Raw genomic sequence first — 26,654 nt, forward strand, 5'->3', positions numbered from 1 at the left:
CAGTTGCATTCTTACCTTTCTTAAACTAATAAAGCATAATATGTCAAAAATGTTGCGTATTTGCTTCTATCTTCAATATTAAAGTGACTACACAAAAATCCAGCAATTTTGGATTTTTAAAATGCACACTGTTATGACACCTGTCACAATACAATCTAACAAAATTGTTTTGAATGAAGTTAAAGACAACTAAGTACTACTAGAGCCATCTTATGGAAAAAAATAAAAAGAACTTTTTGGCCAACCCAACATGTGTTTCCAAGTGTGTGTGGTGGGGGGCAGCTGTCTCCAAGCTTTATGGCACCAAATTCTGAGTCAGGCCTTCCAGTGGTGAGGGAGCCTCATTGTGACTTCCACAAGTGCCTCAGGAGTTTCCTCCCATTAACTGTTTTCCTTTGATCATGCCCTGAGGTGTGAGCCCTGGTGAGAGGATATGGGCTTCTACTTCTTCACTCCACTTGTTGGGGTCTTTCCCTAACTTCTTTCCATCCTGCCTCAGAACTCCATTCTTTCTATCCTCAGCCAATGCCTGACAAATTATCATGATGAAGAATAGATTTTTCAAATAGTTCTTTATGTTCTTTGGATGATTTCTTACTATAGTACTTTTGACTCATGCTTAGAATTACCAATCACGTCTATTTTTTCCCAGAACGCAGCTGTTCTTTTCAGATAGCCAATATTTTTCTAGCCTTAATACAGTAAAGCTGCTGTTTTTTTGACTTAGACTGATGTGCAGAAGTATCCTAAAGGATAAAAACTAATAGGCATACAAAGGGCTTGAAACATGGCAGTGAAATCACATATTTGAAATCAGTCTGAACTTTGTAGCTGTCAGACCTTGGCAAATTCTTTAGTACTGCTGAATTTTTAGTCCTCCTTTCTAAAATACCAGTTATAAAATGCATCACATGCAATTGCTCTAAATTTTAAATTAGGAAGATATGTAAAAAGTATATAACATGGTCCCAAAAAAGATGGATTTAATTGTCACTCAGGAAACTAGTTTAAAAGTGAATTCCTTGTTCTCACCCTGTTGTAGGCTGAGTGCTTTTGTCTACCCAAATTTATATGTGGCATTTGAAGAGAGAGTCTTTGGGAGGTAATTCTGTTTTTTCTTTAAATCAAATAGCATTCTTTATTAAATAAATGTAGATTATCTCAATGATGTGAAAGAATTAGTGCAATGTTCCCACTGCCCATCTGTCCACAGTAAGAAAAATCTAAACCAACATTCGAAGTATTATCAATTTACACAAAGTATATTACATGAGTCTAATTTCAACACATACAAACATCTTCCTATCCTCAAATACTTGCACATACCAAAATAAAACATTTACATTTTTGTTAGGGGGAATAAAGGGCACAATAGTAGAATATACATCTTGACAGAAAAATATTTAAAGGTTTTTAATTTCCTGACTACCAAGAGTTAACATTTTATGATTACCCTTTGAAAATAGGGTATTTGGAAACAACTTTAAAGTTTTTAAAATCAGTACAAAGCTTATTCACATTCTTACCATGTCCCACATAACTTTCACAAATTGCATAGTGATTTCCTTATAAAACTGAAGCAGCCAACTGTTTGGTGGGTCTGTCAGTGTACTTAGCTAAGACCCTGTTGGGCTAAGTCCAGGGGCTCCCCACCTCCTATGCTGGTCTCCTTGGTACAATACAGTGACACTTTGTGACACTTTATGACATATGTTTTTTAAAGAACCATTTCTGATGTTCCAAGTTGGTACAGTCTCATAAGAGTTGGTATGAATCTGTTGCTGAATGCCTTCCTCTCAGCCTGAACACATTTCTTGGATTGTATGTGAAATAAAGAACCACCTTCCTGCAGGATAAACTTCTGGTTCTCTGGGGGCCGGTTCCTCCCAGAGATGTTTGATGAGAATATCTGTTACTGCCTCCACAGCTACGCAGGCCTCTGGATGGTGGATGTTATAGTGAATTTCATTCTGGGACATATACTCAAAAAAAACTGGTTCTGATCCATCCCGTGACAGAGGTACAGGAGGACCTGGTGTCCAATGAGTTTGTGTTTGTTGGGAGCGTTATAGTCAAAGCAGTAATCTTTTAGTCCTTTGCTGTGGAGCATCCCAATGAAGCCAGGCCTGTCTTCAGGTACATGCAGTTCTGGATACACAGTCTCCAAAAACCACCTGAAGCCCTTTCACTGAAGCTTGGCATGGAGCTTCTTCTCTGTCACATCCCCAAAGGGTTCCAAGTGGGCGTGGGGATTGAGATGGTAATAAAGCTCTTTGTTTATCATGTCATTATTTAGTTTTATTTTATTACATATCAGATAAAAACTTTTTCCTTAAAGCTTACCTCATTTCAAAATAATCAATTTACCTGGCACAAAAGAAAAACACATGAAATTTATGTTCTGCTCAAAGAGAGTAGGTAACAATTTACCATCTTCAGAGGAGCTACAGGTTTGGGCTATAATAATAGCAAAATGTTATATGCTGCGTCTGAAAACTGAAAGACTTTACTCCCACTCTCATCTGGCACACAGAGAATGGAGTGATAATACAGCTCTTTAAATTCATCCACCCACACCTCATCTACATGGACACTCTTAGCCTGAGCCTTTTTGCAGGAGTAGGGAGCTTGCTTGGGGAAAGTGTGGCTAATGTGAGCACAGGGGTGTATCTCCAGGGTCCCATTGTACTGCCCAATCCTAAAGGAGAATTCACATTCTTCTCTGCCCCAAATTTCCATTCCTGTATCATAAGACCCCAGATATTCAAAATATTTCTTACAGCAAACAGGTCACCAGCCATTGTTGTAGATCTGATGATATCAGTGGGGGAGCACATTTGCAGCTCTTCCTCTCGGAACCATGTGCCACATGAACACCAGCCTCCAGGGGAAATCTCCAATCTGATGTTCCCTAGAGTAACCCAGGTACTCAAAGGACTTCCAGTTGTGGATGGAAAAGGGGGCCACATGCTGACCTGCCAAGTTCTGGGAAGGTTTGCGTGGCAGTGGCCTTGCAAACTCAGAGATAAAAGTAACCACAAACGATGGTCTGAGATGAAAAGTTATTTAACTAAAAGCAGTTTATGACCAGTAGTCTTGTCCTAAGCTGGATTCTTCCCTCACAAAAGTCCATCTTTACCTTAATTAAGTCTGTCTATTTTCTTTTCCCACCTAGGGTAACATACCTAATAAACAAGCCTTTGAAATGTCAAGGTAACTTCCTTTCCCCCCAGAACAACAAACACACCAGAGCAGAGACCACAAATCCCCTCGTTGTTATTATTATTATTGTGTTAATTGTTGACTGTTAACTATCCTGTGCTCACCTGTGTAAAAGAAGTTTGTGTCTATTATTTTTCTTTTCATCCAATCCCCAGAGGCTTCCTCCCTTTGTCCACCCCCACCTCCCTAAGCTATCACCAATGAATTTCGTGTAACCCCCTTACGCCTTCTTATTTGATTAAAATGTATAACATAAGGTGCAAGACTGACATTTTGTGGAGCACTTCTCAATCTGTTGAGATATTGCTTCTTGGCAATTGTCATCAGTTTGGCTCAAATAAAGTCAGAGAAGTTCTCTACAGGTTTGAATGTTTCTTACCTTGACACCATTGATTACATCAATCACGAGGCACACCACTGCTAAGTCTTCTTTGTGGATCCTTTGTAGCAATGGCTGCAGCCACTCCCTGTGGCACTCACAGTGGCAATCCAGGGAGGTCAGGATGTAGCACTTTGCTGCAGAAGCCCCTGGCAGCCAGGCCGGCACCAGGCCCTCCCTCTTGTTGGTGGGGACACACCTTAGGCAGCCCCACAGCTCGTTAGCCAAGCATCCCTTCATGTGCTGTCCATCACTGTAGTCATCTACAAGGATAACTTCTTCTAGCAGGATGTCTGGGAACGTGTAGAACACATTGTAAACTGTCCGAGGGAGAGTTAACCAGGCTTCATCACAAAATGCTATAACAGATGTCCTGGGCAAATGATCATAATTGTATTTTTCTTGTCTTTGAAAACTTTCTCTCCAGCTAGGCAAGAGTAACCCAATGGGCTTTGCTGCAGGAATTAAGAGCAGGAAGCATTCATATTCCTTATCATGCTGGGTTTGCATTAACTTTTGAAGGCCAATGCCACAAAGGATCTATAAACAAATCCTGATAGGACACAGGGCAGTTGAATCACCATAGAGATTGGATACTATAAACCCCATAAGTCATGCACAATGTTTCAAAGCAATTTCATAACAGTGGGTTCCCACCTTCCAGCAGGTGCTGTTGCAGCAAGATGTCATCACTAAAGTAGGAAGTAGATATTATCTGATGCAGCCATACACTTTCCTCTTGCAAGCTGCAGCCCCTCACCCTCCAGCTGCAGCTGCAGTACCTCACCCTGCATACCCAGAGTATCAGCGGCACAGGTGGCTGCAGCAGCACCAGCTTGTGCTGGCTGGAGCATGTAGTGCGTGGGTGGGGTGCGGGGGATCCCCATTGGTCCACCTTGGCCCCATGATGTGCTCTCACTGGCTCCTAGCCAAGCCTGACAGCCCCAGCAGCGTCTCCTACAGTGCCAGAGCCCCAGTGGGAACAGCCACCATGCTGAGCCCTCGACTTGTGCTGATTATAGTGCCAGGAGGTGGTTTTGCAGCCCCAGAGGTAAGTTGGTTTACATTAGGAATTAGGTCATGAGGGTGGTGTCTTCATCACACAATTAGTGCCCTTATAAGAAGTGGGGGGGGGAGAGAAAGAGAGAGAGAACATTTGAAGCTAGGAAGTGGGATCTTACCAGACACTTAATCTGCCAGAACCTGAATCATGGATTTCCCAGCCTCCAGAAATGTGAGAAATAAACATCTGTTGTTTAAGCCACCCAGTCTATGGTATTTTGTTATAGCAACTCAAGATGACTAAAGCACAGCTCCCAGTATGTCTGGGAATTGTTCCAGGAATCTGCATTTAACAAGCTCCTTGGGCAACTTGAGTGTTATAATTAGGACATGTCACTCAATGGAAATAGGAATACACAACAATGATAATACCTTTAAAAATTATAGAAAAATCAAACACCAGCAGATATTACTTCAGTAGCTTGAAAAAGCTAACATAAGGGCAGTCACACAGCTGTAAATTGGTATAAATACCAGTGGACTGGCTCATATGCCTTTTAAAAAATAATAAACAGAGATACTTCATGAAAACCCCCAAATGTATTGGATTGGCCAAAAACATTGTTTTTTCTTCTGTAAGATGGCTCTCATAGCACTTAGTTGTCTTTAACTTCATTTGAAACAATTTTGTTTGATTGTATTGTGACAGCTGTCATCAGTGTACATTTAAAAAACTTATGAAAACTGGTGATTTTTTGTGTAGCCATTTTAATATTGAAGATGAAAGAAAGTCTGCAATGTTTTTGTTTGGCATATTATGCTTTATTATTTCAGGAAAGGTAAAAATGCAACTGAAATATAAAAAAAGATTTGTGCAGTATATGGAGAAGATGCTGTGACTGCTGAACATGACAAAAGTGGTTTGTGAAGTTTCATGCTGGAGATTTCTTGATGGACAGTACTCCACGATGTAGCAGACCAGTTGAAGTTGATAGTGATCAAATCAAGACACTGAAAACAATCAACATTCTACCACACAAGAAATAGCTGACATGTTCAAAGTATCCAAATCAATAAAGTTATGGGTATATATGAAAAGTGTGTTTTTTATTTATAGGAAAAAACATGTGGACCCAACACAAACTGTGCTTTCTAGAAGTACACTCTGTCCTGAGATTCTCTTAAGAGATTCCAAAGTAGGATGTACCTATATTTGAACGTTTTTGACTTGGCAAGTGGCAATTTCTTATGGTTAAATCTAATACCACTTCATCTGTTTTCAACACTTTAAAAAATAGTTGGAACTCTGTCTCCAATATACAAACTTTTTTTAAAGTACAATAAAAATGGTCAATGCTAAAAATGTGATATCCAAAGCCAGAAAACAATGAATTAAAATATTTATAGGCCTGTGTGTGTTAGGGGTGTGAATCATTTACTAATGTACTGTGTTTTTTTTTTTTCTGCAAATTCCACTTGGACAACCTTATATTGCTTTGAAGCATCTGGTGCTTGAATGTTATTTAAACTTGTGCACTTTAACAGTTAGAAAACTTGCAGAATTCAATTCAAAATGACCTAACCAACTAAATGGCAGTTTTAAAATTAGAGAATGGTTCACAGTCAGATATGGATTTCCTTCTAACTCTGTCAAATATGATAAAATCCCATCCATTCCTTTTCAAACATGCAAGTGGATTACTAAAGATAGTTTTGTGGGGGAGGAAAATAATTTTTTCTCTACCATTCTATGTTTTTGGCTGAGAGCCCTCTGTAATAAAAAGACATATTAACAGGAAAAAACTAAACAGAAGTTTAACCACATGTATAGCTCCCGTATACATAGGAGAAAGTCGGAAAAACTAAGTAATTCCTGAAATGGCCCAAGCCCCCAAATTAAATACCATCTCCAGCTAAAGAAAAATGATGTTAGGGTTGGGAATCACTTATGGGAGTTTACTAGGAAAAGCACAGTAAATAAGGATATGGTTGTTGTGCATATTTAAGTCCTTGCCTTCTCAACAGATAACACTTTCTAGTATTTTAGTCATTCTTCTCTTCCAGGTACAGAGAGGAAGACACCTTAGGATTGGAGATTCTCCTTATAAATTATTTTTGAAAAGATTTTATTTTTTTTAGAGAGGGGGAAGGAAAGGAGAAAGAGAGAGGGAAACACTGATGTGTGAGAAATACATAGGTCAGTTGCCTCTCACATGCCCCCTACTTGTTACAGAACAAACAGGGGGACCTGGGATGATACACTATTACTGAAAGAAATCCCCACGTCCGTTATGTCTGCCATCTATGGGAAAGATGTCTCTCAATGCCAGAGACTTGTGAAAAGGAAAGGAAATGTTTATTTAATGCTATACAAACTTAAAGTAGTGACCTAATGTCTTCATCAAAATCCTAAAGTTCCTTAAAACACCCACAAACACACACAGTCCTTCCTTCCCCCTTTGCCCAGTCCAGAGTACCGTATCTCAGGAAAGGAAATAAAAGTCCTTGGCTCAGTCAGCCCCCGGTTCTTCCCAGTACTCTGTGCTAAGCTGGTAGGCCTCCCTCGGTTCCCAGCACCCTCAGTTGTGTCGCCGGGATCTCTGCTAAAGCCGGGTGGTGGTTCCCCCTTCTAAAGCTTCGGGGGCCCCCACTCTGGCAAAGGCACGTGGTCCTCTCTCCACCGCTCCAGCCGCGCAGTCCTCTCTCCCAGGGCCACGGGAATCCCCACTTAGCCAAAACCACGTGCTTCTCTCTCTCAATGGCTGCCGTGTCTGGGTTTAAATCCCCAAGCCAATCTTCCTCTGCAGCCCCATTTCCGACTCCTCCCACACTCAGTTACACCTGCCGGTAATCTTATATTCTTCCAGCTTTACTGGGCTGTCATTGTGGGTCTGGGCAGGTGCGGCCCCATGTTATGGAGCCGATCTTCTCCAAGCTCCCACGCAGGTGCTGTAACTCAAAGGACCTGCCCCCCGCCAGTCACATCTTGGGTGGGAGACTCCCTTTCCATCCCCCTGGCTCAGAGCATGGCCACAGCTATTTAGCATATTTAAGTGAAGGCTATAGGTATGTTAAATGACTATGCCATGGCTTAGCTGCAAAGCTGTCGCTGTACAAAACAGCCCTGCATGTCCTTGCTCTGTGTGCCCCTTCCCCCAACTCACACCTGTGGGGGAAGGGGTGAAGACATCTTAAAATCTCCTGGACACCTTGAGTTCTAGACCCAATTTTAAATGCCCATTTGGGGTCCCCCCTCTTGGCTGCACCCCGTAACATACTGGGAACCTGTCCTGCAACCCAGGCGTGTGCCCTGACTGGGAATCAAACAGGTGACCCTTTGGTTTGTGGGCCAGCACTCAATTCACTGAGATTTGTTTCTGGGGATAGAGGTGCTGGCAGCATTGGCAGGTTCACCCCTAATGAGATGTCTCATTTCACCCAATGAAAAGCCTTCTAAACAAGAAAGTTCTGTGCCACAGCCACAGATCACCCCTCTGGTATGGAGGCAGCCGTTAGTTAGAGGACAGTGTGGTGGCTGTTCCCCTTGGACTAGAGAAATGGGCAAATGCAAAGCAGCTGGGCTGTAAGCTCTGTTCGGGCTCAGGCTGCAAAAGTCTTCTCACAGTTCTAAACCGGTAGCACGTGCACCAGACACTCAATAATTATTGTGGAAATAAATGATGGAACAGTTCACCAATTCTTAAAAAATGGAAATCCAAGTGCCTCTTTTTACCATTAGATTTATCATTTAAAGTTACAACACAATAGGTATGGTACAATATTTATTTTGGAAAAAGGTAGAAATGAACATCTGAAATAAAGTGTGGAAATGACTTAAAGATTTCAATTACCTGCGCTTGCCCGATGAGCTGAAGTCATAGCACTTACATCACAATCAGCTTTTCTGTGTAACTGCATTTTGCAGTAAACCCCTGGCTTTTATTAGGGGCAGATTTATCTGCATTAGCAGACAAAATAATGTCACATTAACTTTTAGCTTGCTCTGCTTGTTTTCCCACGAAACTCAGCTCATCATAACTTCTCTAAAGATATAACATTCCTATTTCTGTAAATATTGGTAGTTATAGATCAATATTTTATTGAGGAATAATGGAAGGTTTAGACACTCTAGCTACATTATATATTTATAGGACATGAATTAAGTAAATAGCGAAAGTGTGACAATATCATTTCAAAAGTTATAAGAAAATTATGTTTTCTACTATCCCACTTAAAACTGTTAGCTTAAATTAAAAGAGGAATCATTTTATTCCTTAATGATGGAGACTTACAAATATTTAAAATGCTATTTCTTTTCAGCAGTTGGCCCAAGTTTTCCCTTGTCAATTCTGTGGGTCTCACCATGTCTGTTTGATGGGTAATGTGAATTCACTGGGTTTGGAGATTTGAAGGTGTTAACTTTCCAAACCTCTCTCTTAGCAGACAAATTCAATCAGTATAAAGAACACAATGAGGCGTGAAATTATGTTGTATTATGCAGCAAAGTAATTTATTCCTAGAAACACCTAAAGATGAGCAAATACATTTCTGAGACATAAGAACATGTACTCTGTATTGTAGGCTAAGATTAATTTAGCATGACCAATAAAGTTTCAAAATCATATTGGGAAAGTGTGCCTGTTTAGATGTCTTGGGTGTAATGCTTATGATGTTATGAGGGAATAGAGGATACTATACAGAAAGTAACAAAAAGGGACAGAAATCAAGGTTTCATGGTGAAGAACGTATTGCCATGAATTTATCAACTCCCCTTTTTTCCTGTCTATTCTGAGGAGATTTTGCCATTCCATGGGTTCTTTTGTTTTAAAAATGCGCTTATGGTACAGTTTGAACCTTTGATTATAAAAAAATGAACTAATTGGATTGTAAAAATGTATCAAAGTGCCTCTATAATTCCTTTGAAGAAAAGCTTAAGCTCTGTTTTCTTTATTCATCGTCTCCGTTGAACAAATAATATTAGGCTTCTTTATTTGCTTTTTCCATTTGCTGATTTCCTGTAGTGAGATTCTTTCCAACTTAGTCCTCTCATCTAAAATTAGCAGTGGACAAAAGAAACAAGGAAGCAAAATATAACCAGGGACATTGAAATTAAGAACAATCTGAGAGTAACCAGAAGGGAAGTGGGAGGGGATAATGGGGGGAAGGGTTTTCAGGAATGACTACAAAGGACACATGGACAAAACCAAGGGTGGGGGGAAGCAAGGGAAATAGGTGGGTTTGGCTGGGGTAGGGGACAGTGGTGGGGGGGGCGGTAAATGCAGACAACTGTAATAGAACAACAATAAAATAATTTAAAAAATAAAATATATTCACCTGAAAAAAATTAAAAATTAGCAGTGGATAACATTGATATTCTCTCTCTCTCCCTCTCTCTCTCTCTCTCTCTCTCTCTCTCTCTCTCTCTCTCTCTCTTGCATAAGCAAAATTATGTGATTAGCAGTATACATTTCATAATCTATTTGGGAAAATGAGGTGTGTGAAAGAATTTGTTTCATTGTCCTGCCTGGCTTCCCTATATATTGATCCTCCAACCTCCTGCCAAAGGGGGAAAATTAGGACAAAGATCATTCACTTTTTATATGGAAGGGGCTAGAATGTGTATACTGTGGAATGCAGTTTAGGTCTTACGTAGACTATATTAGCACAGGTGAGAAGCCATTAGAATGAGGAGGGAGGAGGGAAGGTAAAGGCTATGAGAATCCACTTCGAAAGCATTGAGAATGAACTCCAGTGCTCTGTGTTCAACATAGCAGCCTGGGGATTGGAGTCACCAAGAGGCTGATGAGGATGTGTAATAGGAAGCAGATTCACATGGCATGAGATGCTGGTTGGAGAATAAACCAGAAAAGAGGTCATTACAGCTGAGGATGACAAGTTGACAATCACAACTGGGACCCTGCAAATGCACGGACAGTGTGCCAAAGCCCAGGTGGCTTTCCCACAGGCCAAAGCAGCTTTTCCCCAAGCCATGGCACAGAGATTCAAGGAGGTTATTTCAGCTTGAGTCTTTCGGGGCATGACTTGAAGTTTAATGTTAGATTCAGACTAGTTTCCACAGTTCTGTCTTTCCCTCTGGAATTACTTCTACTGCACTGAAATAAAATCACACTTGACAAAGGCAACAATTAAGCCAGCATTATAGCCTCTTGCTGGACAGCTGATTTCATTTCTCACCACTTATTTCAGTTGGCAGGTCCAACAACCACAGTAAAGAGGCCAGCCTGTGAAATTCATGAGGGGAGCCTTCCGGGGTTTGCCCCTTCACCTTTCAGCCTGCAAGCAAATCATGCCTGTCTAGATGGAAGAGCGCCACCTCCCACTGCTTTGCAGGCTGCGTCTGCCACACTGAAGAAATCAGCCACAGTTCTCTGGTCGTGGTGACATGAGCCCCACTTATGGCATCAGAACATGTTGGGGGAGGGTTTGCATCCTGCCCCAGGGAGAATTCTCAAAATGATATCTGTCCACCTCCTGCTCTGGTGTCCTTATTTCACCTGACTGTCCCAAGAGTGAGTCTCTGGTTCACTCTCTACAAACTAGAGTCCTTGCTTTTGTTCCCACCCAGTATTTTTCATAGCATTTTAACATTAGTATTTTAATCAAGTTTTGGTTAGCACACAGCTTAGGAATTCATAACATTGTTCATGTTTGAAAGTGGATCTCTTTAAGATTTTAAATCTTTTTATTTGGCTTTTATTTCCTAAGGGACAAAATTAAGGCTGTTAAAATAAGAATCACACCAAGTATGAAAATATTAAATATAAGATATATGTGAGATACAATATATGCATATATATATCCTATAAGCTATACAAGATAAGCATACATGTTAGGCATATGAGATATATTTATGTGATATATTTAGTATGTATATAAAATATATGTTGTAGTAGATATATAACACATGTGTGTAATCTATTTAGCATGCATTTAATCCATTTAGCATACATGTATGTAAATACACATAAAAATCACATCAAGTATGAAAAAGTAATTTAGTATAAACATAAGTATTAATATATGGCATTAATAATAATTTAGTCTGTTAAAATGAGAACCACTTCCAATATAAAATATTAATTTTAAGATTTATATGAAGCATAACATACATATGTATCTTATAAGCTATACAAGCTATGCATACATGTAATATATTTATTATAAAATATATAAAATAAGATATAGACATAAAATGAGTGTATATATGGCATATTTAGTATATATACATGCATGTGAACACACACACAACTTTGCTAAGTGTCTTGGGTGAATAAAACCCAGAATGAAGATTATCTCTTTATTAGAGGAGTTTAAAAATTTATATGAAAATGTACATAAACACTGAAATTGAGAATTGTGTGACAGGGCAGCATGAATGAAAACAGTAATCATTATTAGAATAGTACACATTTTTCTTGATAAATTGTCATTGCTTATTCATATACCCATGGAAATATTACTAATGGGTCCTGGGTGGTGTGGCTTAGTGGATTGAGTGCTGGCTTATGAACCAAAGAGTAGCTGGTTTGATTCCAAGTCAGGGCACATGCCTGGGTTGCCAGCCAGGTCTGCACTAAAGGAAGTGCAAGAGACAACTGCACATTGATGCTTCTCTCCATCTCTTTCTCCCTCCCTTCCCCCCTCTCTAAAAATGAATAAATAAAACCTTTTTGAAAAGAAATATTACTAACAGAATACCCCTTTCCTAAAGACTGTAATGACCATGAATATTTTGGAAGTCATTTCTCAGTTTACTTAACAAAAACAAAAAAGCAAAGCAAAATAAAGACATGTTTTGTGACTTGCAAACTGGTGTGAAACCTCTCCAGGAAGCCCATCATTCAAGTAAACACAGGTTATCTGCTCCTTTCAGGATGCCCTAACTACCAGGACAAGTTCCAATCTTTATTCCTAAATGTCAGAATGTACGAAGGATCATAAAAAGAGAGGGTCTTACAGCCTTCTAGGGCAATTTACTGTGGAGATTCCCATAAACTCCTATAAGAAGGTAGCGAAAATGAAGGAGAAAGAAACATTTTTCAATGCCGGCATTGCATTCTAGGAAAAGCCAAGAAGCTACATGATTGTGGACCTAGGCTTAGAAGGAAGGGGCCATCCGGGAGGGGCCAAATTGTCAAGAGTGTTCCTATTACATGGGTTGCTCTGGGACTGAATGTCCAGCGTGACAGGTGAGGAGAGACTGTCCTCAGTCCGAATCCTGATTGTGCTGCATGGACTCGAGAAAGCACAAATGGAGCCCCAAGAGGTATTCTTGAGACCCTTGTGTGCCTCACTGTCATGAATAGAAAGTGAAGCTTCCCAAAGGAAATGATGATGTGATTAGAGAAATGATGAAAACAGGCAAACTAAAAGGATGATATTGTTAAATATGTGGATAGTGCATAACATGCATAGGAAGCCATTTTTTTTCCTAAATGAAAAGTTATTGTAGGATCCATCAGATTTATAAATATAGAGTCTTCAAGAAGTTTTCCAGAAAGAAACCTGCTTTTCACATTTATTAATTCTAACAGTTTTCTGCTGGAGTCTTTAGGATTTTCCATCTATAAGATCATATCATCTGCAGAAATAGTTCCTTTCAGCATTTCTTGTAAGACAGGTCTAGTGGTGATGAATTCCCTTGACATTTGCTTATTTGGGAAAGTCTGTCTTTCATTTCTGAAGGACAACTTTGCCAGATAAAATATTCTTGGTTTGCAGGGGTTTTTTTCTTTTGGTATTAAATCATTCCACTCTCTCCTGGCCTGCAAGATTTCTGTTAAAAAGAATATGCAGATAGCCTTGTGAAGGTCCCCTTGGATGTGAGGATTGTTTTCCTCTCTTGCTACTTTTAAGATGGCCTGTTTGTCTTTGATTTTAGACATTTTTAACAAATGATGTTTCTTGTAGAAAAACATTTTCTGTTGATATTTGGAGGAGATTTATGAAATTGGATATTCAAATTTCTCCCAAGATTTGGGGTGTTCTCAGACATTATTTATTTAAATAAGCTTTCTATTGGCTTTTACACTTTCTTCTCCTTCTGGAACTCCAATAAATATAGATATTCTCTTAACAATATCCTTAGATAGTTTCTCAAATATATTTTAAGATTATCTCTCTTAATAATAATCATAGTTTACATAGGCTTTATTCACCCTTTTTATTCTTTTTTCTTTTTCTTCTGTGATTATATAATTTCAAATGATCTGTATTCTACTTCACAGTTTTTCTTCTGCTTGATTCTCTCTGACATTGATGCTCCCTATTGCATTTATTTCTTCATTATAATCTTCAGCTCCAGAGTTTCTGTTACAGTTATTTTTTATAATTTCTATCTCTGTTAAACTCATTTTGTTCATGTGTTGTTTTTCTGATTTCATTGAATTTTCTTTCTGTGTTTTCTTGTAATTCACTGAACTTTGTTAAACCAGACATTTTGAATTATTTACTGGGAAAATGATGGATCTCTATTTCTATGGGATCAGTTACTGGAATATTGTTGTGTTCCTTTGGTGGTATCTTCTTTCCTTGATATTTCATCTTCCTTGAAGCCTTGCATTGCTGACTTCTCATTTGAAGAAGCAACCACCTCCTCCAGTGTTTATCATCTGTCTTGGGGAGAGAAATACCTTCCTTCAATTCTGTTAGGGGTCCTGAGGCTTTCTTAGATCTTTTGTATGGGCATGCCTGCTTCATAGTTCTTATTCTTTCTTGTGGGAAAACTCTTAAGATTGTATACATTTTATCAATCCTGCATAGTTAGTCCAGGTGCTGATGGTCTCCTGTTTGCTCACTTTTCAAGCATGTTATTGTTACATCACTGATCATATCATTATATATTTGGATGGGAAGTCTTCTATTTTGTTCACTGAATGTGAGCTCCTTTAAGTTAGGCCTATGTATTCTTCATCTTTGTACTCTAATTCAGGGACTATTATTGGCACACTGTAGCAGCAGCTCTATAATTATTGGTGGAGTATAAAAAGGAAAATTAAGAATTTTAAATGGCCTCAAACACAGATGCATCATCATTTGGAGATTTTTCAGAAACATATCTGTGGCATACATTCATTACTAGTGGAGTAGAAATTGATGCTAATTTTCTGGAATTCAATTTTGCAATACATATCAAAAGCTTTGAAATGTTAGTATTTTTTGAGCCATAAATTCTGCATCTTTAATGTGGTCCTCAAAAGGAACTCATGGATGCCAAAATAAACAAACCTTATTTTTCATTTGTAGGTTATGGTTGCTCAAATCAAAATAAGTTAAGCAAAAAGTGTAAATGTGACTGCTCTTAACACTAGAAAGAATTCTAAACTTCACATAATTGAAGAAAGAGTTTCAACACCCAGGACCCACAGTCAGGTAGTTGGAACCAGTACATGGCATGCCAAGACTCCCCTGGACTTCATCTATCATTCCTCTTTGATAGTTTCACTTGACTTTATTCTTCAAATACATTTCCTCTCAAAGAAAAAAACATGACCTCCAGCAGCTGCAGATTCCCATGGTCTCTGCTTTAGCAGCTCCAAAGGTGAAAGAGCATTTCTTATTCTCCTATCATCTCTGTATCAAACCAGAAAATGCCTCGGATTGATTTACTTAGGTCATGAAATCATCCCTTGACTACTCATTGTTTGCAGGGGAGTGATGAAGTGTGTTGGTGAGCCAAGACAAAGATACCAGACAATCAGAAGGATAAACACATAAATAAAGCATATATCTACTATAAATCAGAGGATTAGTTCCAGCACATGCACCATATTACAACATTAAAAATGTTAAGACATTTTCTGGAGATAGAGATGGAATTAAATAATGTGTCACCTGAAAATGGTAAAACATTATACAACCATTAAAATTGACTTTACAGAATGTTTAAGGATATGAAAAGATGGTCAGAATAATATAGCAAAAACAAGACATAATTGGAATTCTCTTTAGAGTATAGAACTATAGGTTATTTTCTTCAACAATTTTTTAGATTTTCTGAATTTTTATACTGATTAATTTTGCCATACAAATACTTTTATGGCAAAAATATTTGCCATATTTACCTAATAAATATCAGGAAATGCAATATACTGGCTGACATTAGGGCTGTCAGATGAGAGTTTGTAGGCCTGATAGAGAAGCAATATGGAATTCACATGATGGAAGATTTACAATACCATTTGTTTCACTGTCATTCTTCTGTATAGTTCCAAAGCAGTGCTTGAAGCTTGGGGGTTATAGGAATAATATGTTTTTGTTTCTCATTAGAATCTGTCATAGATGTATGTGGGTGTTGCCTGAAGCGCTTCTAGAATTGAACTTTGAGCTAAGTCATCCAAGAATTAATCTTCTGCTGGTAACATACTCAAAAGAAAGCCACATTATCTAAGTTTTGACAGTGCATGTTGGGACAAATTTTAAAACTCAAATACACTGCATAGCTAGTGATAAAACAATCTTGGATTTCATTGCCAAGTGGGAACTTTATGAAGCTATGAACATTCATTTTATCTCATTTCCCTGCAGATTATAGGTATATATAATCTGACGTATAATTGACAAATAAAAATTGCATATATTTAAGGTATACAATGTAATGGTTTGATATGCATATAAATTGTGAAAGTATTACTGCAATCAACTGATTAACACATTAATCACCTCACATAGTTACTACCTCTTGTGTGTGGTGAGAACACCTATGATCTAGTCTTTAGCAAACTTCAAATACACAGTATAGTATTAGGAACTGTAGCCACCATGCTCTACATTAGGTCCCCAGAACTTATTCATGTTATCATTGAAAATCTTTATCCTTTAGCCAACATGTCTCCATTTTCCCTACCTCCCAGCCCCTAGCAAACCCATTGATCTACTTTCTGCTTCTAAGAGTTTGATTTATTTTGGATTCCACATATAAGTGAGATTATATAGTACTTGCTTTGTCAAGTGTACCAAGAATACATAATAGACAAAAGATAGGCTCTTCAATTAATAATGTTGGGCAAACAGGTTATTGGCATGCAAAAGAATGGAATTAGACCCTCATCTTACACAATATACAAAAATTAACTCAAAACAGGTTAGAAACTTAAATTCAAGACCTGAAACCATAAAACTCCTAGAAGAAAACATAGGGAAAAACTCCTTGACATTGCTCTTAGCAGTGAATTTTCTGGACATGACACCGAAAGCATAGGCAGCAAGAGCAAAAATCAATAAGTGGGATGACATCAAACTAAAAAGCTTCTGTACAACAAAGGAAATGATCAACAAAATGAAAAGGTGATCTACAGAATGGGAGAAAATATCTGCAAACCATATATCAGACAAGCAATGAACATTTTAAATGTCAAGCCCTAATTTATGAAAGTCTTTTGTATTTTCCACTGAGAGAGCTAATATAAAACCCTATGGGAGAATGTCATAGGCAAAAGGTATGGAAGCAGGTCAAAGAAATCAAGTTACTCTTCAGGCAAACTCAAGAGAAAACTGATGGAGTTCTTAATAGATCCCCTAACTGTAAAATACCGATTGTAACTCTGCAACCACAAGAAATTCAAATTCCTTGACATTGCTATCTCTATGAATTACAGTGACTTTTATGGAAGGAAGACATTAAGTTTCTTAAGTATCTAGCTGAAAGTTTTTTGAAGCTATGAAAGTAAGTCTTAGTCATAAACATGTCTTATTTCACTTATACTTGGCAGAAATCCCAGGTATAAGTGAACAAATGAATGTCATAAAGCTGGGAGAGAATTTAGTGAGAAGGAGTGCCTATGTGTTTATGCTGAAACTAAAGTTTTCTTTTTATTTTCATGAATATTTAAATAATGTTAATAGCTTGTGAAATTTCTTCTTGAGTCACTGAGAATGATGAGAAAATGCCCCAAACACAGAGAAGTGAGAACTGTTCTTAGACATCTGCTTTTCAACTCTACTTTAAAGATGGAAGACATAGTGGGATTCACGTTGAGATATTTACTACCTCAACTCATTGGACAATGGCCAATCCTGTACAATACTTTGAGCTATAAGGATCTACCATAAGAGAAAATGAAATACATCTCAATAACTTTGTAGGGAAAATGGCTCAGTCTTAACTTTCAGCTCTTTTGATTTGAGCTCCCTTTAAAGTAAAGCTGCCACTGGTCCATGCATGATGTTTTACAAATTATCTTTCCTTGTCCTGATTTACTGATCTTTGGCCAAAAATTGCATTGTGGCCAAACACTCCAACACACCTATAAACTTGGAGCATATCACCAAGACAGAGCAAAAACAAAAACAAAAATCAAAAGGAAAATGCAAACTCAAGTATCCACCCTTCCTCTGTCTTTATAGTCTTGGCTTGTCTGAGAGCTTTCTTGCTTTCATGGCATGTGACTTGTCCTATCTCCCAACTTTTAAAATTGGTTGCCACTTTTTAATCATATTTACCCCATCCATATCATCAATAGTTAGGTTGTTCAATTTGTTTTCCAAATTTCAACAATCACTGTCTCTCATTGCATGATACCTTGAAAACTAGTTTTGACTACTTTTTTTAGTTGTTTCATGTGAAAGGGTAAATTCAGTCCTTAGTAATATCTTGGCTAGAAGTATAAGTATGATGACATTTAAAAAATATCATCCTTTACCTCTTTCATGTCACCAAAAGTCAAGCTGGTCAGTTCTCTGGGGATCACCTCTCCTTGCTAAAGCCCTTAATTAAGTCTGAGTTCAACCCACCTCCAACAGGAGAGCAGCAACCTATGCACTGACTTTCCCGCCACTTATATCCCCCTTTGCCAACCTGTCTTTAACAATATGGCCCCAATCAACCATCCTAGTCCTTACACCTTCCAACAGTCATAGTGGAAGCAGTAATTATGGAGGATATACTTTGGGACAAAGAAATTTCAGAAATTTGGGTTGGTTCTACTTATACAAAACCAGATGGAACATGGAGGAAATGGTGTGAAGAATTTGGGCCAAGAAAATACCAGAGCTTTTATTCACTGAGTAATAGATATACAGTTTTTGAATTTGATATGAGTGGAATTGCCTAAATGCTCCATTTGCAGCTCAGTGTGGGCACAGATCAAGCCTCAAAATCTCCTGATGCCTATGTTTTTAATACAGTGCTTACTGAACATAATGTCTTTACTTATTCTGATTTTTTTAATTCAGACTTAAATAACATAAGCTTAAGAATGGGGAATGAGGTGGGGAAAAGCCAAATATGTAATTTTATATGAGTAAAAGCACTTGAAATCAACCATCCCAGGGCATGAACTTGCACATAAAACCAGCATCTACAACTTGCCATGACAAACATATGCCAATTCCTAGTTGACTATGTCTTTCTTAAGCATATGCTATAGAAATTCTTTTTCTTGATTAAACTTACATTTGTTCTCAGCATATCCAACTCTGTGACAAGCAGGCTTGAGCCCTGGTCGTTCTGGCTCTTGTGGGCAATGTGTTCCGACAGCTACCTGCAGCCCTACCCCTTGAACTCCACCTGTGTGTACAGCTTGGTGGATCTGTGGTACCTGCCTTCTGGGGGATGGTAGTTGGAGAGCAGTTGGGTATAATCTGGCCCCTCTCTCTCAAAGGGGAACAGACCGAGGTCCTGCTTGATGGCTTCCAATGGAGCTCCTGGGATGGAAGTTTTAGCTCCTGCAGAGCTTCCTGCTGGGCCTCAAGCATAGGCTTGAAGGCTTCCCTCTCCATCTCATGCTCTCACTGATTGTACAGAAGCAAAGCTCTTCAGAAGCAAAGCTCTCTGCTCAACCTCCTCAAAGGAAAGCTATGCCTGAAGTCACTGTCTCACTTTATGCAAGAACCTCACAGGCATAATAAAGTCTTCAATGGGAATTAAATCCTGGCTACCATTTCTAGTAATCTGATCCTCTTTTTCAAAGGGTCCTTTGCATCTGGGTCTCTTTTAAGGATCTGTCTCCTTTTTTTTTTTGCACAGGTTCATCTCTCATGGGAATGAGTTCCCAAAAAAGACAACAAGCTCACTGGTAGGTGTCTCTAATTTGTGTTTGCCATGTTCCCAGATGTCAGCATGGCTGGCACAGAGTACATGTTAGCTCCCAGCATCGTGGTGGCCTTTGTTCCTAAGGCAGCCAACCGGCTGCTTCTGGGCACAAACCTCAGCAGTCCAGCCCACAATGCCCCATGCTACAGTCCCAGTTATTTTTAATATTGTGTCTGTGATGCCTAGGGCATTGAAAACCATGTTTTGCAGGATCCATGAATGCTAAATGAAAGAAATAAGTGACCCTCTCATTTTTGTGGCCTCCAAAAAACTAAAGGGATTTCCAGGCAGTATGTACTCATATACTAATACTCCATAAATTCATTAGTTTACTCTCACATGGAAGTGTTAGAACAACCAGTGAACATTTGGTAGATTCAGCTTCTGCTTTTTTCATGTGCTCTCTCTACGAAAAACGTTTTAATAATAAAACCACTCAGGTGGAGACAGCATATTCTAAGACTTTAGGCTAATGTTAGTTCCTAAGCATCCTTCAAGTCTACTTCAAATATGTCCTGATGGATCGAGGAGGAATATGTAAACACATTGATTAGCCAGTCTGATCTCCACAGAATAGGAGTGAGTCCACTGTAGAGCTTGGCCCATTCTTAACTACACCAGGCACAGTGGGAGGCTTCTGCCAATCTGCTCTGATTTTGTCTGGGAGACTTGCACTCACTCATCAGTGGAAGACATACAATAATGTTTAACTTGTCTTATATATGGGATATGTGAGAAAGCCCCAAAAACTAGAACTACAGGGTTTCATTTTCATGATTACTAAGCACATTCCTCTAATAAGAGAGAAATATGCCTCTTTGCAATGGACAAGTAAATATTTATTTTCTAGTCTTTTACTGTGTGTCCCTGTGCCCAGTGTGTTTATAGATGACAAGACTGAGCTCAGGTGTGTCACCTTTGGACACTAAATATCACAAAAGCCAGCATCAGGACTGCTTTGACTACACTGGCTGGCTGGCTAGTGCGTGTGTGGCAAGGCCAAGGGCCTGCCTTGGACGTCATTCATGTTTCATGTTGTAACATTTAGAAAGGGGAAGCCAGAAGTACAGGGACATTTTAAAGACCATTTGAGATTGCAAACATATAGGTAGAGGAATGCACTGTGCTGGGAATTGTAAGAGCCATTTATCCTTTAAAATTTTCCACAGCCTTTATGAGAGGGCAGTAAGAAGAGAGGGCAGGAAAGGGACATGGCTTATTCAGCAGCAGATTTCAGCGTGAACAGAGAAACACCATTGCTGTCCCTGAAGATGACTGATAAGTCATACACTTGGTCACAGAGCTTTCTTTGGTCTATCAAAAAAAGAACACATGCTGGTCCCCTAAAGAATAAAAGTAAGATGTTGTGATGCCACTTGAAATTGTGGAAGTACTTCAATCTTTTCTTTTTAACCTATAGTCTTTCTCAGACTTTTAGAGAGTATAAAAAGCAAAAGGTAGTACTATTAACTTATTAAAAAGAATTGCTATCCCTGGTATGGTGTGTAAGTGAGGCACATGTTGTCTGTGAGGTGAGGGTGTAAGAAGAGGAAAATTAAAGTCATAGAGGCATAGGGAAAAGGAGTTTATTAATGACCCAAAAGATAGCTCAGAACTGTAGCATTTTTAAAAAATATTTTTTATTTATTTTTAGAGAGGGAAGGGAGGGAGAAACAGGAGAGAGAAACATCAATGTGTGGTTGCTGGGGGTCATGGCCTGCAACCCAGGCATGTACCCTGACTGGGAATTGAACCTGCGACACTTTGGTTCGCAGCCCGCGCTCAATCCACTGAGCTACGCCAGCCAGGCATTTTTTTTGTGTAAGCATGTGTTATGTATGTAGTGTCAAAATGCAAAGGAGGTTCACATATCAATCCATGCAGAAATCAGGAGCAGGACTTCTGGCCAAGACAGAGGCATAGGTAGACACACTGTGCCTCCTCACACAACCAAAATAAGGACAACAGCAATTTAAAAACAAAAAACAACCAGAACTGACAGAAAATAGAACTGTATGGAAGTCTGACAGCCAAGGAGTTAAAGAAGAAACATTCATCCAGACTGGTAGGAGGGGCAGAGATGAGCAGCCAGCAGAGAGGACTTGCAGCAAGGCAGCGGCTGAGCAGCTGCAGGACAGGGGTGGGCAAGGCTTCAGCTGACCAGTAAGGCAGCTGCTGGCAGACCCTGCGAGGCGGCGGCAGCTGGTGGAGTGGGCAGTCTTGCAGTCATGTGCAAATAAACCCGGAGGAATGACTAGGCAGCAAGACAGAGAATACAACCCAGGGCTCCAGCGTGGGGAAATAAAGCCTTAAAACACTGATTGAAAACAACTGTAGGAGTTGAGGCAGCAGCAGGAGAAACTCCCAGCCTCATAGGAAAGTTCGTTGGAGTGACCCACAGGGTCCTAGAATGTACACAAATCCACCCACCCGAAAATCAGCAACAGAAGGGCCCACTTTGCTTGTGGGTAGTGGGGGAAGTGACTTAAATCTGGCAAAGAGCTGAGGAAGCGCCATTGTTCCCTCTCAGACCCCTTTCCCACCTAGAGCATCACAACACAGAGAGGTGGGTTACCCTGCCCTGAGGAACACGTAAGGCTCTGCCCCTCACTACATAACAGGTGCATCAAGACAAAAAAAAATGGCCCAAATGAAAGAACAGATCAAAGCTCCAGAAAAAATACAATTAAGTGATGAAGAGACAGCCAACCTATCAGATGCACAGTTCAAAAAACTGGTAATCAGGACGCTCACAGAATTGGTTGAATCTGGTCTCAAATTAGATGAAAAAAATGAAAGCTATGCTAAGTGAAATAAAGAAAAATGTACAGGGAATCAATAATGATGGGAAGGAAACTGGGGCTCAAATCAATGGTGTGGACTAGAAGGAAGAGAGAATTATTCAACCAGAAAAGAATGAAGGAACAAGAATTCAAAAAGTGAGGAGAGGCTTAGGAATTTCCAGGACATCTTTAAACATTCCAACATGTTTATAGGGGTACCAGAAGGAGAAGAGGAAGAACAAGAAATTAAAAACTTACTTGACCAAATAATGAAGGAGAACTTCACCAATCTGGCAAAAGAAATAGACTTCCAGGAAGTACAGGAAGCTCAGAGAGTCCAAAAGAAGTTGGACCCAAGGAGGAGCACACAAAGGCACATCATAATTACATTACCCAAGATTAAAAATAAGGAGAGAACTTAAAAGCAGCAAGAGAAAAGGAGACAGTTATCTACAAAGGCGTTCCCATTAGACTATCAGCTGATTTCCCAGAAGAAACTTTACAGGAAAGAAGGGGCTGGAAAGAAGTATTTCAAGTCATGAAAGGCAAGGACCTACATCCAAGATGACTGACTCTATCCAGCAAAGCTTTCATTTAGTATGGAAGGACAGATAAAGTGCTTCTCAGATAAGGTCAAGTTAAAGGAGTTCATCATCACCAAGTGCTTATTTTATGAAATGTTAAAGGGATTTATCTAAGAAAAAGAAGATAAAAATATGAATAGTAAAATGACAGCAAACTCAGTTATTAACAACCACACCTAAAACAAAAACAAAAGCAAACGAAGAAAACAACTAGAACAGGAACAGAACCACAGAAATGGAGATCACATGGAGGGTTAGCAACAGGGGAGTGGGAAAGGGAAAGAGGGGAAAAGGGTACAGAGAATAAGTAGCATAAATGGTAGGTAGAAAATAGACAGGGGGAAGTTAAGAATAGAATAGGAAATGTAGAAGCCAAAGAACTTATATGTATGACCCATGGACATGAACTAAAGAGAGGGAACGTGGGTGGGATGGAGTGTGCAAGGCAAAGGGGAATAAACGGGGGGGGGGGGATAGCACAACTGTAATAGCATAATCAATAAAATATACTTTTTAATTTTTTTAAAAGGAAGAAATCAGGAGTACAATGTAACAGCAAAGGGAAATAACTGAAAAAAAATTTGGAAGCCAAAAAATTGAATAAATATTGTAAAGAATTGTACAGAGATTGTTTTCTATCTCGGCACCACTGAGCCTGCTGATTTAATCGATGCTAATCACAGAAGGTTGCTAGGCAATACATATCCTGGTGCCAGTCCGGTGATTCTATTATTCTTTGTAAAGTGCCTATCTCTGCTTTCTGAGACTGTCACATTTTGTTGTTCCAGGATGCCATTATACTGTTTTTGTTTTGTTTTGTTTTTTACCATTTAAGGTTGTGATATCTCTATGTACTTTTGTTGAGAATTAAATATGTGTATTCCTGTCGAAACTGGACCCTGAAGTCCTTCGAAAAGAAGATAACATAGAAAAATATCAATATTAGAGATAGTTTTCAGTAAGCCAACAAGGGAAATGGGGATTAACACTGATGCCAATGCAATTTATGTGCAGAACACTTCCTGACACATGTTCCTGGCATCCTCCAAAGTCACATGGTCTCCAGGGAACAAATTCCACTACTGAGTGCATTTCGAAGAGCTTAGAACAGAAATCTAAATGAATATATGGAAAACTAACTCTGAAATTGCACTTTTATATTGAGGATCACCTCATCCTTTCCATAACACCATCCATACATGTATTTCTTTACGACATATCTCATGTTCTTTATTCACTGGTCTATCGCCAAATGAAGGTCAGCTCCCTGAGTTTTGTGGTTTTACTCTTGTGCATCTCTGTATTGGTAGAGTATTTTTCACACACAGTCTGGGGTATATAACTGTTGGGAACCAAGTTTACCCAGATGCAATTATACTGGCATAAATTTAGTGCAAACTTATTTTTATTTCAACTTTGCTGTGTACATTCTTATTAGACATAAAACATTGCTAAAATATTTTAACTTTGAACATTAATTTTCTAAATAAACTAAAATAAATTTTATATTTGAACTAAATGGCTATAAGTAACCTAATCTATGCATAGAAATGTTTGTACTTCTAGTTTTACCTTAAACACATAAAGAGCTTGGAAGTCATTGTTCCCATCCTTGTAAGAATAAGATTGAAAAACTGAAAATTATTGACTTTTTTCTCAGACCCATCAGAGAACTAAGGTCACAAGGCAAAGTGCTATCCTCCTCCCCCTCACCCCCGCAATCAGAACAGACAAGCACATCCAGAGAGATGCAGCCAAGATCTATTTACCTGGAGTAGATGTTGATGGAACCATTAACCAATATGAACATGTAAAAAGTAACTTTAATGCACAGTTGCAGACTGGGTGTAGATTAGCATGAGAGTGAGAAATTCTTAGATGGCCACAGCCTTAAGAAGGCCTCTATACTTTTGTGGGCTTTATCTCCGGGAACCTTGCCAGGCTCTCATAATGGAACCCAGGGAAGATCCCTTTGTTGTTCTGGCAAGGAAAGGGTAAGAGTAACCATTGTGAAATATGTTCTGAGCCTTCTCCATCACAAAATTCTCGCACTCCAGTCTCCTCTAGTTTTCCTGTTTTACAGAAGGGAGTTGGGTGACATAGTCAACAAGGTTCAGGGCTTCTAGGAAGTAGACTGTGATGTTGTAGCTGGGGGAGGCAATATGGAGTTGGAGGAGGAGGGGCTATATAGCACTGGAGAAATTTTTGTGGAGGCCACAATATACAAGGCCACTAAAAGACTGAGATTTAATCAGAAAATTGTAGAATATGCTCTCATTCCTATATTTTACCATGTCATCTACAGGGCTCCAGTATTATAGCATTGGCTGAGAATTGAAAGAGCTGAAGAATACTTTGGGAAACTTAAGAGGAGGAAAAAAAACACAAAAAACAGGGCCACTGGAGGAGTTTGAAATCTCTGGCATGTATAGCTACACCAAACATAAAATACTGGCAAACTTTTAGATTAACATAAATATGCACACTAAATACATGTTTACCTCAGTGCTTACTACCTGATATAACATATCCAGCTTTCAACACAAATTAAAAAGCATGCCAAAAGGAAAGGGAAAACAGCCCAATGGAGGGAAAAAAACAAGCATCAGAACCAGACTTAGATATGATACAGATGTTGAAATTATTAGGAGGGAAATTTAAAATCTCTATGATTAATAATTTAAAGGGTCTAGTGAGAAAAATGACAATATGAAAGTATGATGTAGGTGGGTAGAGTAAGCAAAGTGATAGAAATGCTAAGAATCAAGTGTATGCTAGAAATTGAAAAAAAAATGTAACATCAAAAATGAAGAAACCCTTCAATGGCTTATCAGTAGATAATGTATATTTCTCAAACTTATATGAAAAGAGGAGAAATAACAAACAGAATAGAACATCCAAGAATAGGGGTACAATATCAAAAGGTATAATTATGTGTAATTGGAATATCAGAAGCAGAAGAGAAAGAGCACAACAAAAGAAATATTTGAAGTATTCATGGCCTGGAATTTCCCAAAGTTATTGACAGACACCAAAACACAGATTTGAGAAGCTCAGAGAACACAAATCAGGATAAATACCAAAAACAAAACGAAACAAAACAACAACCAAGAAGCCACACCTATCCACATCACATCAAAACTGCATAAAAGCAAAGGCAAATAAAAACATCTTGAAAGAAGCTGGTGGTGGGTTTTAAACACCTCGCCTACAGAGTAACAGTATGGTGTTTTGAACAAAAGAATGACCTAAAATACCTTGGGTTTCAGAGCAGATGAGGGAAATTGGCAGGACCTTCAGAAGAACAGATGTTCAGTAATTAGAAGTTTGTTCAGCCACCCATATAGATAAATCATAGAAAGCTTGCTGTGTTAATAACTCTTATTATAGGAAAGGACTCCAATTTAGATTCTTCTAGGTAGCTAAGGGACAGGCAGAAGTTTTTTCTGATCCTTTAGGGCCCTGATTACCTTCAGGTCACATCACAATAATCCACATGCCAATATAGCAGATTCTGGGGAGGCCTGCTCGAAACACCTTTAGCATAATGTATTTTTTCCTTTACTAATTTAGAGGTATATTTCACTATACCTTCCCTCATTTTAGAATTGGCTTTCACTGAAGGGGATCAG

General features: G+C 38.8%; 2 pseudogenes; both read right to left on the reverse strand.

The window, feature by feature from the left end:
- Positions 1–1,701: 1,701 nt before the first annotated feature.
- LOC114505663 lies at positions 1,702–14,323 on the reverse strand (annotated as a pseudogene).
- Positions 14,324–19,112: 4,789 nt separating this feature from the next.
- On the reverse strand, positions 19,113–19,617 carry LOC114505664 (annotated as a pseudogene).
- Positions 19,618–26,654: the final 7,037 nt, after the last annotated feature.

Source organism: Phyllostomus discolor, chromosome X (genome assembly GCF_004126475.2).
Source record: "Phyllostomus discolor isolate MPI-MPIP mPhyDis1 chromosome X, mPhyDis1.pri.v3, whole genome shotgun sequence".
Taxonomy (NCBI): Eukaryota; Metazoa; Chordata; class Mammalia; order Chiroptera; family Phyllostomidae; genus Phyllostomus; species Phyllostomus discolor.